Here is an 8,825-nt window from a genome sequence, read left to right as displayed (position 1 = left end):
TGAGCGTTCCCTCTTGGAGATGTTTTGTAGCCCCACAGAACCACATCTGGGTGAGCAAACGCATTCTCGGAGCCAGGCTTTACAAAGTTGATTTGATGACGCATCTAGGCAGAAGCGAACTGCCCTGTCATTAACTCACTTCCCCTTGTGGGTGAATTCTGCAATGAGTGGTTCATCTGAGCAGTGGAACTCCCTTCTCTAGCACACGCAGACCTGTCAGTGTACGCTTGGCTGCTCACATAAATCCTTGGCACCTCCGAGGCTGTCCCGGGTTCACCCCCGGGACCACGTGCTTTCTCTTGCCGGCAACTCCAGCTGCTTCCTGGAACAGGTCAGGACACAGGGATGATGTTCTGTGGGGAAGGCTGGGCCGTGCCAGGCGAGGCCTCGACACACATCTGGATGCTTAACCCCCAGCATGCCATGGCAGCCAGGTGGCTTAATCTATGTGTCTGTCCTTTTAAATCCTAGCTTCATGGCTGTTTTAGGCCACGTTTATCATCCCAAAATAGTGCTCTGACCATGACTCCAAAGAAGGGCCCCTGGAGCAAACGCAGTGGGCTGGCTGCCAAGGCTGGCAGAATGAGGCACAGTACTTGAAATAAATGCGGGGTGTTGGCTTACAGATTCTTCTCCACACATCGTGGATGAAGCAGATGACTTCTCACCCCAGATTCTGTTTTTACCCACTTTCCTACTCAGAGGCGGGGGTGGGAAGATTTTATAAAGCTTAAAATATATCCCCAAATTATATCCTGTTTTCTCTTGAGTTTTAACGTAGACTAGGGATTCTTTCATGCTTTGACACAGCTAGGATTTTTTTTTTTTTTTTTTTACTTTTTCAGTTTCATTCTGTTGTAATTCATGCTTGTGGAAGAACACAAAGTAGTAAGTCAAGAGGCTTAGGGTCAGGTCTCCGCTCTGCTCAGTAGTAGTGGATTCGGGGCAAGTCAGTTCATCTCTCCGAGCTTCAGTTTACCCATTGGCAAATGGGGGGTCAGTTCCCTGAGGAAGCCGAGAGCATCCATGGGGCAGGGTGACTTCCCCCTCTGTAGCTCTGGAGTCTGAAACCCAGCCCTTTACTTCCCAGTCTTGTTATGACAACAAGTTAGATCACTTGTGGAAATGCTTTGAAAGCTAAAATGCTACATTTCTGAGAGGGATAATCATTACTACACACCATGCCAAAAAAAAAAAAAAGAAAATCAGTGTTTCTTCTCTTCAGCCTTCTTCACGCTCAGCTTAGCCTTGTCAGTGTTGTAGTGCTTCTTCAGTATCCCTCCCATTCCTGGCAAATCGTTTCACTCCAGACCCAAAGCTGGACCACCTCCTTGATTCCATTCACAACACCTTTGCAGCTGCCTGGTTTTTGTTTTTGTTTTTGTTTTTAGAGAGCTCCATAAAGGGGTGCCTGGGTGGCTCAGTCGGTTAAGCGTCTGCCTTCGGCTCAGGTCATGATCCCAGGGTCCTGGGATCGAGTCCTGCATCAGGCTCCCTGCTCAGTGGGGAGTCTGCTTCTCCCTCTGCCTGCCGCTCCCCCTGCTTGTGCTCACTCTCTGACAAGTAAATGAATAAAATCTTAAAAAGTGTTCCATAAGTTTTTATTTTTTATGGCGATAAAAATAGACGTAACATTCAATTGAAAATTTTAGCCATTTTTAATGGTATAGTTTAGTGGCATTAAGTTGTGCAGCCACTGCCACCACCATCCACCTCCAGAACTCTTCATCCTTCCAAGCTGCAACTCTGTACTCAGGAGGCAATAGTTCTCCATTCCCCTTCCTCCCACTCCTGGCAACTGCCATTCTGTTTTCTGTCCCTGGGAATCTGACTACTCCATCCAGGTTCTTCATATAAGCAGAATCATCCAATATTTGTCCTTGTGTGTTTGGCTTATTTCACTTAGCATCTCATCAAGGATCATCCACGTCTGCTTCTTTTCAGAGAAATAAAATTCCCAGAAACTTTTAAGCAATAGGTTTTTTTTTTTTTAAAGCCAACACTTTTCCCCGAAATTATGATAAATGAGGGGGGAAAGTCTAAATGGACATACCCGCTTTTGTAGTGTGTGCTGTTGTAGTGCTCCAGTTAACAGTTAAAGTTTGTAGGTGCTGTTTATAGCTGTAAAGTCGCTTTTGTAAATGAAAAATAAAATACACTGTGTATCTGTATCTGAATCTCAGCTGCTCAGGAGCTGAGTGAGTGTGGAAGATTTGGAATGTTGTTGGGCAACACTCTTCCTCCCAACTGTTTATTTGTAACTGATGACTTACCTGGGAACCGGAGAAGTCCTGAGGAAGGAAACTTAAACCATGTCCACAAATGGGAGTTAAGCACTCAGTGTCACGTCTGATGGTTTGGGGGGTCTGACTGAAGCCAGTTTTCAGGAAGGCAATTTGGACCCTCGTCGGGGGGAATATTCACTAGAAGGGAAAATGTAGGCTGGCATGGTGAGCCACGCCCAGCCCCCGAGGGGAGCAGCATTGACGCCCCAGAGCACCCCGGGAGGAAAGGCCAGGTATAAAAAAAATAGTTTTATACTTAAAACTATTAAGCTCTGTAATGCTTTGGGACCCAGTGCAAAGTGGTCAAGGAAGTTACAGCAGGACGACAGGGGCCATTTTCCTCTACCCCATGGCAGTGACTGGGGAGTGGAGTACCATTGTGAGGTTCAACGATCTGGTGTCAGAGAGAGGGTCTCCATCCAGCTCAGCAGAGACTGCGCAGGGACAGTGGTGGGCCTTTTAGTCACTGAGATGATGTGAAGCAGGCAGGAATCCCAGATCTCAGGAATGGGGCAGGGCACATCGACAGCTTGGTTTGCATGGACAGCAGCACGGGAGGCCTGAGCTGATTCACGTTCACATGTCAAGACCCTTGGAGACTCCTGTAAAGTCCTGGAGGAAAACTTTGTAAGAGATTGTAATTCTTCACAGGCTGGATTGGGGGCTGGGCCACTGAGATTCAGACATTCATGTGACCATGACGCTAGTTGTACCTATTGGCTGGTGCAGGTCAGCAACCTTCGGGTTACCTATGTTTTGATTTGTTAATAATGCAATTATTATGTAATTTATTCTGATGATTACTCATTTGTTAATGTCATTTAATTTAAAATACTTCAAGCAGAGCTGACAAATTGCCAATATATTGGGACTATACACCTCTTGCTTTTGTCTTGTTTATGAAATGCATTGAGAATCAATGAAATCATCACGATTATAGTCTGTGTTTTGGATTTAGTCACATTTTCAGAAAACAAGAAGACATTGAGAAAACAGGAGGCAAGAGAACCTCGGAACCTATGGAATATAATGTTTCTGTGTGGAAGTTTGCTAAATCACTCCTCACTTCTGAGTGGTTGAACTAACAGCGATTTCTGTTTCTTCTGATGCTTCACTTATCACTGTCCTAGACGGCTGGGAACTGAAGGGGTGTTTGCTCAGAAGTGACAAGTTTTTTTTTGTTTGTTTTTTGTTTTTGGAGCCATTCTTTGTTAGTTTCCTTCAGGACCATGTTTGGGTATTTCTACGTGTCATGTGGGTGGGTATTAACTACTCTTGTTTGAAATGGTTCCATTCAGTCATACTCAAGTACAGGCACTGGAGGGTGGGACCTCTTAAGATCCCCATTTTCCCTTTGGTGGCGCTTATGAGTGTCCTGAGCCATTGCAAAAAGGATTTTTCTCATTAGGTAGATCTCTTGGGCTAAGAAAAATGCTGAGACATGGGTGGGTACTGTTGCTGCCGGAACAGGCGTGACTACATAGAGGCAACTCTTTGTGGCATGCCTTCACCTGAGGACAATGAGTGCAGCATAAGGAGCTCATCAACACACGCAAACACTGGGGGAATTTGGGGCTGAGCTCCCATGTGGCAGCCTGGCCCTGCCCACTGACAGTGCTCACTTGGGCCCAGGTGGAGCAGTCTCTTGAGGTTGACTCTTATCTTCCTGTAGCCTCTTTAAGTCCCGAAAGCTTCACTGCCTTCCTTCCCAGACCCTCGAACTCCCACCCACGGCAACTCCAATGTTCAATGGATCTGGCGATCTTTATCTGTTCTCTTTTCAAGCTATTTTTTTCAACTGCTTATTAGAGAAATCTTCAAGCATACAGAAAAGTTGAAAGAATGGAACGGTGACACTTGCATGCACTTGAACTTGAATTAAAGTAATTGTAACATTTTGTCATAGTTACTTTAATAGAAAATCTTATATATGAAACACTTCAAAGTAAATTGTAGACTTTTCCCTCCTAAACACTTCAGTACTCAGTTTGCATCTCCTAAGAATAAGGATATTCTTATATCCTTATTCTTTTGTAGTGTGTGCTGTTGTAGTGCTCCAGTTAACAGTTAAAGTTTGTAGGTGCTGTTTATAGCTGTAAAGTCGCTTTTGTAAATGAAAAATAAAATACACTGTGTATCTGTATCTGAATCTCAGCTGCTCAGGAGCTGAGTGAGTGTGGAAGGATACCATGATAGCATCTAAGAAAATTAATAATAATTTGCTAATATAATCTAATATAAATAACAATTTAATTTTCCCCATTGTCCCCAGTATGAACTTTTTAACTGATACTTTAGAATCAGGATCCAATCAGAGTTCATGCATTGCTCTAGTTGTTATGGATTTTAATCTCTCTTATTCTAAAACAATCCTCCCCACCCCATGTTTTAAAAATCACCTTGGCACTTGGTGAGCCAGGCTAGTTGTCATGTAGTATATCTCACCTTCTGATTTATCTGATCACCTCCATGTGGTATCACTTAATTTCTTTTCTTTTTTTTTATGATTTATTTATTCATTTGAGCGAGAGACAGCACACATGAGGCAGGGAGGAGCAGAGGGAGAGGGAGAGAGAAACTTCAGTAGACTCTGCCCTCACCACGGGGCCCACGCAGGGTTCAATCTCAACCTTAAGATCACGACCTGAGCTGAAACCAAGAGTCAGATGCTTAACCGACTGTGCCACCCAGGCGCCCCTCATTTAATTTCTTTTAACAGAGCCCTGACACTTTCTGTAAACTGGAAATTAATTTTAAAGCCCTCATTATATTTGTGAACAATTTCGGTAAGGTGGTCAATTTTTTTTTAAAGATTTTATTTATTTACTTGAGAGAGAGAGAGAAAGAGCAACTGAGAGAGAGAGAGAGCACGAGCAGGGGAGAGGGGCAGAGGGAGAAGCAGACTCCCTGCTGAGCAGGTAGCCCAACGCGGGGCTCCATCCCAGGACCCTGGGACCATGACCTGAGCGGAAGGCAGATGCTTAACTGACTGAGCCACCCCCGCGCCCCCAAGTTTTTTTAAATGGACAAACATTGCCCTAGTCCCTTAAGGGTTTGCCCTTTGAATTTTCCTCTCTGTTTCTGTCAAAAAGCTTAGCTTTGGCAAAGTACTGTTTTTTCCTAGATATTACTACTGAAATATTTCATCAACCTATTTTGGAGTCTTGTTTGGAGATTTGGAGATTATGTTTGAAAGCTTACTGCATCAAGCCTTCAAAGAACATTGCCACCTGCTGTGGAGGTTGATGCTTTTGGAGCAGGTGAAAAGTGAAAGGGAGCAGAAGTCATGCCCCCAAAGGTCTTGCTCCCCAGAGTTGCAGGGGCACACTCTGCAGAATCCCAGACGCCATTCCCGGATCCGTATCACGTGAAAACATATGATTTGGGTCATTTTCCAATACCAGGCCCCAAGGATAATGCTTCTTTTACAGCCACTCACATTTATTAGCAGTACCATCATCCTTGGCTTTTTTTCTATTGACTCAGATCTTAGAGATTAGTAGGAAGATAGATTATCTAACTGTGAAATTCATCTTGATTCTGTATAGAGTCTCATAAGTCTCTATCCTGTGGCGACTTTTTCAGTACTCTCAGGAAATCAGTAGGGAATGGACCATTTGTTTCCATTCTGTAGAAAAAAATTCAGTCTTGAACTTTTTCTGTCTTTTTTTTTTTTCTTTTCAGTTCAACAAATTTTTATTGAACCCATATTGTGCACCAGGAGCTGTATATCAGGGAGCACAAAGTTAGCTTGAGCCCGCATGTTGTGTATAGTGGGGAAGAAGACACATAAGCGGATACTTTCACTATAAAATTTCAGAGGTAAGTAGTAGGTATCAAGAGGTCAAAAATGAAGCGTGTATCTTAGCCTTCCTGGAGGATCTGAGGCGTGAGCTGAGGCTTGAAGGGTGAGCCAAAGCCGGATGCTAAATGGTGAGAAGAACCTTCTCAGCTTGTTCAGTGTGGTTTTCCCAGCATCTAGTACATGGTAGACATTCAATAGACTGAATTTATAAAAGAAATCTCCGGGCGCCTGGCTGGCTCAGTCGGTAGAGCATGTGACTCCTGATCTCAGAGTTGTGAGTTCAAGCTCCATGTTGGGTGTAGAGATTACTTAAAAATAAAATCTTAAAAAAAAGAGAGAGAGAGAGAGAAACTGGACGCCTGTGTGGCTCAGTCAGTTAAGTGTCTGCCTTCGGCTCGGGTCATGATCCCAGGGTCCTGGGATGGAGTTCCCCATCGGGCTCTCTGCTCGGCGGGGAGCCTGCTTCTCCCTCTGCCTGCCATTCTCCCTGCTTGTGCTCTCTCTGACAAATAAATAAATAAATTAAAAAAAAAAAAAGAGAGAGATCTCTGCAGAGGATGTGGTATAAGCACAGAAAAGGTGTGGGAAATATAAATAGTTCAGAATTACAAGAGATTAATGCTTACCCTTGATGGGGTCACAGACTCCTTTGACAGACTAATGGAAGCCGTGGCAGACCTGTGGTGAGGCAAAAACATACCATGCCGTGCCTCGGGGTAGACAAGCATCCAGTGGAGTACTTCTGCTTCTTGTTGTTGGGTCACTTACCTCTTATTGACAGTAGTTTGCTGAAGGATCACTTACTTTTAGCAGATTCTCAGGGTTTTTTCCACCATGATTGAGTTTTCCTAAAAGCTCCCAATCTCTCAAGTTGGTTCTTTTTTAAGATTTTACTTATTTATTTCAGAGAGAAAGAGAGAGCATGAGCAGGAAGAGGGGCAGAGGGGCAGGGGGAGAAGGAGACTCCCTGAGGAGCAAGGAGCCCTTTGAGGGACTCGATCCCAGGACCCGGGGATCATGACCCGAGCCGAAGGCAGATGCTTAACCGACTGAGCTACCCAGGCGCCCCCACAGTTGGTTCTTTCAGTGATTTTCTTCCTGGTGCTTCAGGTAGTTAGGAAGCAATGATAGTCTGAGAGGCACTTCTGTGCTCATAACTTTTTAATTTTTTTTGGAGTTTGGAGGTTTCTTCTACTCCCAAAGAACCTAAAAAGCAAACTTGATGAATAAATCTCATTGAGAAAACTGTATTTACTCCTTTCTTACTGTCCTTAAGAATTCCAAAACAACAGGGTTCAGGGTGAAGGTATAAAGTCAAAAGGCTGTTGCCATATTGCAAAAACATTCTGGGTATGGGCTCCATATTGTATGTCCTTCTAGAAAATTCTATTCTTTATGCAAGAGGAAAAAAGTAACACTCTGGCTACTGCTCTGTGTTTTACTTGCTTGTACTCTTCATTGAATAACTTCTTAATTATAGTTCTAGCTGCTTTATATCATATCAGATCCATTTTCATGAAGGATTATACAAATATTCTGTGATATGGTTTCATTAAAAAGAAGCCTCTACCCAGGTGTACAAAGTTTAATACTAGTGTAGGAAGGAGTGTTCATTGAGTGATGCTAGGTGGCTGCGAAGAGAGCTTGTCCATCTGTTGAGCAGAGTGGTGAGTGGTATGGCACAGATTTGGAGCTCTTTGTTATTGTAAAAATTGTGGTTTGTTAACTATGAAAATGGATACACATTTTTCTACGGAGCCATTGTCAAAAAAAATGCATAAGAAGGGATGATTACACAAATGTGTGTTGCTGGGGCGCCTGGGTGGCTCAGATGGTTAAGCATCTGCCTTTGGCTCAGGTCATGATCTCCCGGTCCTGGGATGGAGCCCCACAGCAGACTCCTGGCTCAGCAGGGAGTCTGCTTCTCCCTCTCCCTTGGCCTCTGCCCCCTACTCCTGCTCTCTCTCTCTCAAATGAATAAATAAAATCTTTGAAACAACAACAACAAAACTAAAAAAACCCCAAATGTGTCTTGCAGATCATGTGTACATATGCAGACTGGTGATTTAGGGAGGCTGACTGCCATGTAGAGTAATGCTTCTCAAACTTCAATATGCATACAGAGTACCTGGGTGCTACTGAATGTTGATGGCCCCCCAAAGTCCATATGTTGAAATCCTAAGCCCCAACATGATGGCATTAGGAAATGGGGCCTTTGGGAGGTGCTTTGGTCATGAGGGTGGAGCCCTCATGAATGGTATTAATGACTTCATGCAAGAGATCCCCCACAGAGCTCCTGAACCCTTTCTGGCAGTGAGACTGACACTGAAAAGAAGAAGAGCCGGGAAGCGGTCCCTTACCAGACACCTGATCTGCTGGCACTTTCATCTTGGACTTCCCAGCCTCCAGAACAGTGAGAAATAAATTTCTGTTGTGTATAAGTCACCCAGTCTATGGTATTTTGTGATAGCAGCCTGAACAGATTAAGACACTGGGCATCTCTTTAAAATGCAAATTCTGATTCAGTCTATCGGATGCATTTCCGTTGTTCCTTTAGAGGCCAAACCTGGTTTGAACTCATGTGAGGCTATCTATAATCCTTATTTCTTATTTTGTATGAATATTCATGTTTTCATTGTAAAAATATTGATGTATTTGATTATAGGAAGCTGCTTTTGACTCTGCTGGGGATGAGGTATGTGACGTACATGACCACATTCTAGAATATAAAGGAC

The 8,825-nt window shown here is 43.8% G+C and overlaps 1 long non-coding RNA gene across 1 annotated transcript; it reads left to right on the top strand.

Moving 5' to 3' along the window:
- Positions 1-235: 235 nt before the first annotated feature.
- On the top strand, positions 236-8,520 carry LOC141370882 (uncharacterized). The gene is made up of 3 exons (XR_012375358.1): positions 236-331; positions 5,970-6,107; positions 8,405-8,520. It is a non-coding gene; the product is annotated as an uncharacterized lncRNA (long non-coding RNA).
- The last annotated feature ends 305 nt before the right edge of the window (positions 8,521-8,825 follow it).

Source organism: Callorhinus ursinus, unplaced genomic scaffold, assembly GCF_003265705.2.
Source record: "Callorhinus ursinus isolate GAN/ISIS: 27379988/994484 unplaced genomic scaffold, GSC_fseal_2.0 scaffold49, whole genome shotgun sequence".
NCBI classification, from domain to species: domain Eukaryota; kingdom Metazoa; phylum Chordata; class Mammalia; order Carnivora; family Otariidae; genus Callorhinus; species Callorhinus ursinus.
Note: the sequence above shows the minus strand (reverse complement) of the source record. Positions and strands in the feature narration are given on the sequence as shown.